This window comes from Phoenix dactylifera, chromosome 5 (genome assembly GCF_051530095.1).
Source record: "Phoenix dactylifera cultivar Ajwa chromosome 5, Ajwa_hap1_PhDact_Kaust_v1.1, whole genome shotgun sequence".
In the NCBI taxonomy this organism is placed as follows: domain Eukaryota; kingdom Viridiplantae; phylum Streptophyta; class Magnoliopsida; order Arecales; family Arecaceae; genus Phoenix; species Phoenix dactylifera.
The window spans coordinates 26,904,414-26,914,348 of record NC_143194.1 but is presented as its reverse complement, the minus strand read 5'-3'; the positions used below and the strand labels follow the sequence as shown (position 1 = coordinate 26,914,348).

General features: G+C 39.1%; 2 pseudogenes across 2 annotated transcripts; both read left to right on the top strand.

Moving 5' to 3' along the window:
- The first annotated feature begins 669 nt into the window (after positions 1-669).
- LOC103722862 (protein DETOXIFICATION 16-like) lies at positions 670-3,307 on the top strand (annotated as a pseudogene). Its single transcript, XR_016395579.1, has 6 exons — positions 670-797; positions 933-1,019; positions 1,261-1,317; positions 1,396-1,650; positions 1,804-1,912; positions 2,046-3,307. The product of XR_016395579.1 is annotated as a protein DETOXIFICATION 16-like (transcript).
- A 1,667-nt stretch (positions 3,308-4,974) lies between these two features.
- LOC103722861 (protein DETOXIFICATION 16-like) lies at positions 4,975-9,703 on the top strand (annotated as a pseudogene). Its single transcript, XR_016413242.1, has 8 exons — positions 4,975-5,336; positions 6,297-6,841; positions 7,001-7,087; positions 7,304-7,360; positions 7,439-7,677; positions 7,835-7,953; positions 8,090-8,174; positions 9,525-9,703. The product of XR_016413242.1 is annotated as a protein DETOXIFICATION 16-like (transcript).
- Positions 9,704-9,935: the final 232 nt, after the last annotated feature.

Here is a 9,935-nt window from a genome sequence, read left to right as displayed (position 1 = left end):
AGTTTGATTGCTCGGATTAGTGTGCTCTCTCTCTCTATATATATATATATATATATATTCTCATTCGGGCAAGCGCCAGGGAGGTAAGGACAAGGTGCAAGTTGGCAGGCCAAAATCTTGGCGTCTTACTTGTGGTCCAAGTCGAGAAAATGTCAGGTACATGCGCAGAAAATTCCATGCCGGCCATGGGACTGATGCACGTTCATGGGCACAATTACATCTTCAATTATAAACATATTACAAGTTCCTTTAAACTAGTGTCGCATGACGACAAATTCCTTATTCCAACATGTCATCGATTCAAAAAGTGGGAGTCAGATTTGAAGTCAAAGAAGTGCCTAAGAACGTATACTCAAAACAAAGGCTACGTCATTTTCTCAAAAATTTCCTAGCCTACCATCTATTTGGCCAAATCAAGCCTCCTTCCTATTTAACGTGCACATCCATTTGTGGACGACTCTCTCTCTCTCTCTCATCTCATGCATCCCATCTCATCAGCAAAGGGAGGTGAGAAAGAGATGGAGAAACCAAGTGTGGGGTCTCCTCTGCTCCTAAGTTCTGAAAAGGGAGGAGGAGAGGTCTTGGCTGAGGTTAAGAAGCAGCTATGGTTGGCAGGGCCTTTGATAGCAACAAACTTGTTACAGAAGAGCCTCCAAGTGACATCAGTGATGTTCGTTGGCACTTTTTGTGAAGCTATCCCCTGATTGCAAGAAGACTTGGACTGGCTTTTCAAAAGAAGCCTTGCATGACATCATCAACTTCATTAGACTAGCTGTTCCATCAGCGGTGATGGTTTGGTAAGCGCAGCGTTCTCGCTTAGCAATTCTAAAATATCTGTATACCTTTTTCTTGCTTTGCGTTTGGTAATTGAAATACCTCTCCCATTAGAAGGTCTTTTATTGCTTTCATTATGCAATTTTTTTTTCGAACAGCTTGGAATTGTGGTCAGTCGAATTGGTTGTACTTCTTTCTGGTCTTCTTCCAAATCCACAGCTAGAGACATCAGTGTTGTCAATCAGGTGAGCATAGGTTTCAAGCTTTTGCATGTTCTTTTTCATTGATGGCACAGACTTATTTGAACTAGGATATTTATTGCATAGTGTTGAAACATTGAATCGATATTTGAGAGCAAACAAGATAGACTAAGAATCAAGTGGTCGATGATAACATATAGAATTTATCTACTAGCACATGTGGCTTTGCTCTTTATAAACTCTCTAATATTCTGCATATCAATACTGAAAAATTTCATTTCCTCAGCCTCAACACTATCTCAATAGTATTCATGGTTCCTTTCGGCTGCGGTGCTGCAGTAAGGTTCGTTGAGCCCAGAGTTTATTCTATCCCCCCATGCATTATCACCTGCATCGTTAGCTTGCTCTAATTTCCTAATAGCACACGCGTTTCCAATGAACTTGGGGCTGGGCGTCCACAAGCTGCTCGGTTAGCAGTACGTGTGGTGGTGTTTATGGCCATTGCACAAGGCTTGGTTGTAGGATCGACCATGGTCTTTGTGCGCAAGCTCTGGGGGTATGCATATAGCAATGAAGAGGAAGTGGTGAACTACGTGGCAGTTATGATGCCAATTCTTGCAGCCTCCAACATCATGGATGGGGTGCAATGCGTGCTCTCAGGTACATAATTTTTCTTGTTCAACATCTATAATCGGTTTTCTTTCTTTTTAATTCTGTGTTACTTGGGCTCCTTCAAAAATTATCGACTCATATTTACACTCCTAGTTTTATATGATGTTAAATGCATGATATTTGGAGGCAATGCTGGTAACATGTAGGGGTTGCTTAGAGGATGCGGTTGGCAGAAGATTGGTGCTGTTGTTAACCTTGGAGCCTATACGTTGGTTTGCATTCCTTCAGCTATTCTTCTAGCATTTGTCCTCCATGTTGGAGGAAAGGTGGGCTTTTCCTCTTCCTCTTCCCCTTTGTTATTCTTACCAGCATAACTGTGGCCAAAGAAAAAGAAAAAAAAAAGGTGCTGTAAATGTTCTCAGCTTATATATGAATGGATGTATGTATGACAAATGACAGGGTCTCTGGATGGGAATCATATGTGGCATCACTGTGCAAGCATTGTTGCTTTCGACAATTACTCTCTGCACCAACTGGGAAAAAGAGGTAATGCTGAGGATACCAATCATCATGAAAATGTGCTTCTTCCAGCAAATTCTCGTTGTATATACAAATGCATTCATCAAGATAGAATTCTGATAAGATATGCCCTCCAATATGTAGTATTGCACCAGCCACGAAATCCTATAGCACCAAGCCTAGTATCAACTAATTGACCCTTCTAACTTGCTCTTCAATTGAGTATCTTCAAGTTCTACCATGTTCTAATTCCCTGTTTAAAGTAAATTTAGCTGTTGATTGCCGAATGTCTGCCTACTTCACACTGACCCCTATTTCATAGAAACCCATACTTCTGCTACCAAGCTAGAAGACCAGGGAACCATAATAGAAGTGAACCTCTATAGCTCGGAAGAAGAAACATAATCCGATGTAGGCAAACTCTGTTAGGTGTTAATATTTGATATCCACTTAGAGTCATTTCAATACATAATTCCAGCTAGTTTTTATCTTGCTTTACAATTTCTATTTTGAGTGCAGTAGAAACATTCTGATATCTACTTTGCTCTTCATTGCCCCGGCAACTAAGCCGATTTTAAAAAGGAAGTGTATTTCCCTCTCTCAAGTACCAGGATATGAAAAAAGATAAATATGAAGCTGCCTATAGAAGGAACTTCATTATATTTTTCCTACAACTTAATTTAATGATGAAAGTTGGAGAGATGACGAGGAAAATTGTTGTCTGAATGTGTTTTATTATGGCACTTTCAGCTTATAAATCAAAACTATTCCCCAGAAGAGTCGCAACAATTCCATATATACGTTTCCTAAAAAGTATCTATATTATGTGAGGACGTATGCGGGCGTATGTTTAGTCCCACATCAGCTATGCATTGATAGATCTTGGATACTTATGTAGGACCAATGAACCTAAAAAAAACCTTTCGACTAGTCTTTATTGGGTGAAGTTTTGAATTGTGACAAGTGGTATCAGAGTGGATCCGGCCCATGATTTATATAGATTAGGGGATACTGTAATATAGGTTCATGGAGGCTGACCAGAAGCTAATCGTAGTGTTAGTGACTAGAGTTGAATTGATTTGGATACTTAGTCTGGCAAAAGGAAAGTATGTGAGGACCCGTGCCACGTCGGCTATACACTGGGTAGATCTTGAGTACTTATAGAAAAGCAAGAAACTAAAATAATATTTTTTTGCTAGCTTTTTTTTTTTGGATGAGATCTATGGTTGTGATAATTTAAGATTTAATTCATCAAGGACTGAATTCTTTAGCCTGCCAGCTTTTACAAACCTTTTTTTTTTGGCTAAATGACGCTAACATATATAATTCATTCTGCATGTGATTCCAACTGTTGTTGTCTGATATCGTTTCAGGCAAGGAAAGCCAGGGATAGAGTGTACAACTCCACCATTCCCATCAACATGGAGACATGATACATCAAGTTGCATAGTATTCTAGATGTAAAATCCCGTCATCGTAAGACAAAGTTGTACTGTTCCCTCATTTTGGCACCAACAATTATATATTTTGGTGAAAATCTCAATTTTTGTATTCAGGTCTTTTTGTCACGATCCGAATTCGGATATAATTTGTCGCGCCCTACATGCGGCCCGTGACACGGCCATGTTCCCACAATAATGCAAAACCTGTGATAACGGTAATTTTTTTATGTAACAAATTAAAATCTGATCATTTTCATTTGCAATTCAAAAGGAAGCAGGTACAAAGCATCTAAATTAAATATTTCAATTTGCAAGATTACAACCCAAAGTTATTAATATGGTTATATCTATGACATTTTATATCTATGCTTCAAATCCTATTTTCTTTTACTTTTTTCGAGCTCCTAGCAACCTTAGTTATAGAAAATAAAATACCAATTATACCCCTGATGGTTTTGAGAAAATATGACCTAGCATGTTTTGGAAAGATTTTGCAGTAGAGTAAAAGTGAACAGAATAATATTTTACCATCTATTTTTCTATTCGAATCTATCAGATATGGTAAGAAATTTAATCATTCGATTAACATCTATATTCATATCCGTTTGGATTTGGATTGATAATTACTTAATCTGTATCTAAATATTCGATTCTTTTTATAATCCTATTTAATCTTATAGTATTCATCATTTTTTAAGAAAAATAGATGACCATATTAATATGTTATAACTTATTTTACCACATGCCCAGTAATATTTTTGATCTTTATGATTATAAAATTTAACTATCTAATTATATCTGTATTTATATCAATATTTGTAGTATCTATTTTGTGTTTATATCTGTTTAAAATAAATATAGATATAAATTATTGTATCCAACTTGTATATGTATTCTGTATTTATTAAATAAAATAAATATAGATATTAATATAGCATTTTTATCCTTGCTTTCAATTTTGATTAGAGTTGGATTGCTCGTGCTCTCTCTCTCTCTCTCTCTCTCTCTCTCTCTCTCTATATATATATATATATATATATATATATATATATATATATATATATATATATATATATATTCTCATTCGGGCAAGCGTCAAGGAGGTGAGGACAGAGGTGCCATTTGGCAGGCAAAACTCTCGGCGCGTGTTCTTACTTTTGGTCCAAGTTAAGACAATGTCAGGTGCTTGCACCGAAATTTCCATGTGGGCCATGGGACTGATGCACGTTAATGGGCACACTTACATCTTCAATTATATACATATGACGAGTTCCTTTAAACTAGCGTCACACACTCGCATGAGGACAAATTCCTTATCCCAACATCAACGATGTCATCAATTCAGAAAGTGGGAGCCGGGTTTGTTGAAGTCAAAGAAATGCCTAAAGAACATGCACTCAAAACAAAGGCTACGTCGTCTTCTCAAAAATTTCTTTAGCCTACCATCTATTTGGCCCTATTTAACATGCACATCCATTTGTGGACGACTCTGTCTCTCTCTCTCTCTCATCTCATATATTCCATCTTATCGGCAAAGGGAGGTGAGGAAGAGATGGAGAAACCAAGCGTGGAGTCTCCTCTGCTCCTAAGTTCTGAAAAGAGAGGAGGAGAGGTCTTGGCTGAGGTTAAGAAGCAGCTATGGTTGGCAGGGCCTTTGATAGCAACAAGCTTGTTACAGATGATCCTCCAAGTGATTTCAGTGATGTTTGTTGGCCATCTTGGAGAGCTTGCTCTCTCTGGTGCCTCCATGGCCACTTCCTTTGCTGGGGTTACCGGTTTCAGCTTGTTGGTATGTGGTTTCTTCCTCTATGTTCTCTTACTCACATGTGTGCATTGAGAACTAACCATCTTATTGGAATCAGTCAATCTTGTACCGTTGTACTTAGTTCTGTTCTTCGGATGATAAAAGGTTATCTTCACTATCTCTTCAGTTTCTTATTACCTATTCTGTTCCTCCTGCAATTATCTTCGTGACCTCACCATATAATTCGGGGTTCATTATATTTACCATCTCAAGCATCATTTAGTAAAAGACAAAATTACATGGCTGAGATATGTTTGAATGCTGGTTTATATTTTCACAAATTACGAGGGTAGCAGAATGGGAAGACTCTCGTTCCGTGTTTTGTAGGCTAAGGAGAGAGGCTGTGTATTGGGACCCTTTTAGCTCCACCAATCCTTAAATTGGTGCTTCGAGGGTTATTCTATTTGGTTGTCACAAGCCATCGTGGAAGAATGGCAATACCATTAGATCAGAATACAAATGGGACTAGATCTCCTAATGCTTAGACAAAGATGTAGTCATGTAAGTTAAAAGGGAAGGGAAGAGGAGGGAGGGTGAAGTGGGGTAAGTGGTGGAATTAAGGGTGGTAATTTATAATCCGGTCCGCGAACAATCCACTTTAAGCAGATTTGGTTTCCATTTCCTACTTCCAAATAATATCCTCAGGTTAGAGACAAAATGTAATCCTTCAAATTAGGATCACTATCTTCACTCTCTTTTCAGATTCTTATTACCTATCCTCCTGTGATTACCTTCATGACCGATCACCATATACTTTGGGGTTCAATGTATTTAGCTTCTCATCTTACGTATCAAAAGATAAAAACAGAATTACAAGGCCGCAATTTGTTTGAGTGCTGGCTTATGTTGTTATAAATTTGGCACTCTGTATTGCCAATGCTTCCTATTCCTCAAGACTCTGGCAATAATACGATAATCTTTTTCTTACTTTTGCCCTCTAACTAGTTGGGAATGAGCAGCGCACTTGATACCTTGTGCGGACAAGCCTTTGGAGCAAAATCATATCGTATGCTCGGTATACATATGCAAAGAGCTATGCTGGTCCTCATGCTTGTAAGTATTCCACTTGCTGCTGTCTGGGCCTATACAGGCCAAATTCTTATGCTCTGTGGGCAAGACACAGAGATAGCAACAGAAGCTGGATTGTATGCTCGATGGATGATCCCAAGCCTTTTTGCATATGGCCTCATCCAATGCCATGTTAGATTCCTCCAGACTCAAAATATAGTCTTCCCAATGATGCTTGCTTCTGGGTTTGCAGCATTGCTTCACATCCTCGTCTGTTGGCTTCTAGTATTCAAGTCCGGCCTCGGCAGCAGAGGCGCTGCCTTGGCCAATTCTTTCTCTTACTGGATGAATGTGTTGCTGTTGGCACTTTTTGTGAAGCTATCCCCTGACTGCAAGAAGACTTGGACTGGCTTTTCAAAAGAAGCCTTGCATGACATCATCAACTTCATTAGACTAGCTATTCCATCAGCAGTGATGGTTTGGTAAGCGCAGTGTTCTCGCTCAGCAATTCTAAAACATCTGTATACTTTTTTCTTGCTTTGCGTCTGGTAATTGAAATACCTCTCCCATTAGAAGGCCTTTTACTGCTATCATTGTGCATTTTTTTTTTTTAACTGCCAAGTACTTATATATCTGAACAGCTTGGAATTCTGGTCGTTCGAATTGCTTGTACTTCTTTCTGGTCTTCTTCCAAATCCACAGCTAGAGACATCAGTGTTGTCAATAAGGTGAGCATAGGTTCAAGCTTTTGCATGCTCTTTTTCATTGATGGCACAGACTTATTTGAACAAACACTGAATCGATATTTGAGGGCAAACAAGATAGACAAAGAATCAAGTGGTCGATGATATCATATAGAACTTATCTACTAGCACCTGTGGTTTTGCTCTTTATAAACTTTCTAATATTCTGCATATCAATACTGAAAAATTTCATTTCCTCAGCCTCAACACTACCTCAATTGTATTCATGGTTCCTTTCGGCCTCGGTGCTGCAGTAAGGTTCGTTGAGCCCAGAGTTTTTTCTATCCCCCCATGCATTGTCCCCTGCATCATTAACTTGCTCTAATTTCCTAATAGCACACGCGTTTCCAATGAACTTGGGGCTGGGCGTCCACAAGCTGCTCGGTTAGCAGTACGTGTGGTGGTGTTTATGGCCATTGCCCAAGGCTTGGTTGTAGGATCGACCATGGTCTTTGTGCGCAAGCTCTGGGGGTATGCATATAGCAATGAAGAGGAAGTGGTGAACTATGTGGCAGTTATGCTGCCAATTCTTGCAACCTCCAACATGATGGATGGGGTGCAATGCGTGCTCTCAGGTACATATTTTTTTTGTTCAACATCTAGAATCAGATTTCTTTCTTTTTAGTTCTGTGTTACTTTGGCTCCATCAAATATTCTCGACTCGTATTTACACTCCTAGTTTTATATGATGTTAAACGCTTGATATTTGGAGGCAATGCTGGTAACATGTAGGGGTTGCCAGAGGATGCGGTTGGCAGAAGATTGGTGCTGTTGTTAACCTTGGAGCTTATTACTTGGTTGGCATTCCTTCAGCTATTCTTCTAGCATTTGTCCTCCATGTTGGAGGAAAGGTGGGTTGTTCCTCTTCCTTTTCCCCTTTTCTATTCTTACCATGCTAACTGTGGCCAAAGTAAAAAAAAAAGAAAGATGGTGTAAATGTTCTTAGCTCATATATGTATATATGTATGTATGTATGACAAATGACAGGGTCTCTGGATGGGAATCATATGTGGCCTCATTGTCCAAGCTTTGTCGCTTTCGACAATTACTCTGCACCAACTGGGAAAAAGAGGTATGCTGATGATACCAATCATCATGAAAATGTGCTTTTCCAGCAAATTCTCGTTGTATATACAAATGCATTCATCAAGATAGAATTATGATAAGAAATGCCCTCCCATATGTAGTATTGCACCGGCCACGAAATCCTATAGCACCAACCCTAGTATCAACTAATTGACACTTCTAACTTGCTCTTCAATTGAGTATCTTCGAGTTCTACCATGTTCTAATTCCCTGTTTAAAGGAAATTTAGCTGTTGATTGCCGAATATCTGCCTACTTCACACTGACCCCTATTTCATAGCAACCCATACTTCTGCTTACCAAGCTAGAAGACCAAGGAACCACAATAGAAGTTAACCTCCATAGCTCGGAAGAAGAAATATAACCCGATGTAGGCGAACTCTGTTAGGTGTTAATATTTGATATCCACGTAGAGTCATTTCAATGCATAATTCCAACTAGTTTTTATCTTGCTTTACTATTTCTATTTTGAGTGCAGTAGAAACATTCTGATGTCTACTTTGCTCTTCATTGCCCCGGCAACTAAGCCGTTTTCAAAAAGGAAGTGTTATTTCCCTCTCTCAATTACCAGGATATGAAAAAAGAAAAATATGAAGCTGCATATTGAAGGAACTCCATTATATTTTTCCTACAACTTAATTTAATGATGAAAGTTGAAGAGATCACAAGGAAAATTGTTGTCTGAATGGGTTTTATTATGGCATTGTCAGCTTATAAATCAAAACCATTCCCCAGAAGCCTTGTCACAACAATTCCATATATAAGTTTTCTAAAAGGTATCTATATTTATGTGACAACACATGCGGGTGTATGTTTAGTCCCACATCAGCTACACATTGGCAGATCCTGAATGCTTTTACGGGATCAAGTAACCTAAATAATACTTTCCGACTAGTCTTTTTTAGTGAAGTCTTGAATTGTGACAAAGGGTATCAGATTGGATCTAGCCCATGATCTATATGGATTAGAAAATATTATAATATGGGTTTATGGAGGCTGACCACGGCCTAATTATAGTGTTAGTGATTAGATTTAAATTGATTTGGATCCTTAGCCTGGCAAGGAAGGAGTATGTGAGACCCATGCCACATCGGCTATGTACTGGATAGTTTTTGAGTGCTTGTACGGGAGCAAAAAAAAACTCGAATAATATTTTTTGACTAGTTTTTTTTGGACGAGATCTTTGATTGGGATGATTTAAGATTTAACTCATCAAGGACTGAATTCTTTAGCCTGCTAGCTTTTTCAAACCTTTTCCAGCTAAATGTCGCTAATATAATTCATTCTGCATGTGATTGCAACTGCTGCCGTCTGATATGGTTTCATGTTGTTTTCAGGCAAGGAAAGCTAGGGATAGAGTGTACAGCTCCACAATTCCCATCGACATGGAGACATGATACATCTAGTTGCATGGTATTGTAGATGTAAAATCCCGTCATCGTAAGACAAAGTCGGACTGTTCCCTCATATTTCAATTCTGCCACCAACTATTAATATATATTATTTTGGTGAAAAACATAATTTTTGTATCCGGGCTTTTTACTCCACGGGGAGGAGGGAACAAGAGAGGCACGGCAGCCCGTCTTCCTCCTCCTCGTCAGAAGGCGGCGCCGCCATCCGATGGCGGAGGAGATGGCGGCGGACACTCGATCTTATAAAAATGTCAACCATCCGATCTTGATCGAGGAGGGACACGGAATCAGCGAGCCCGAGCTCGGATCCACGTTTCGCTCCCCGATGTGGGTACC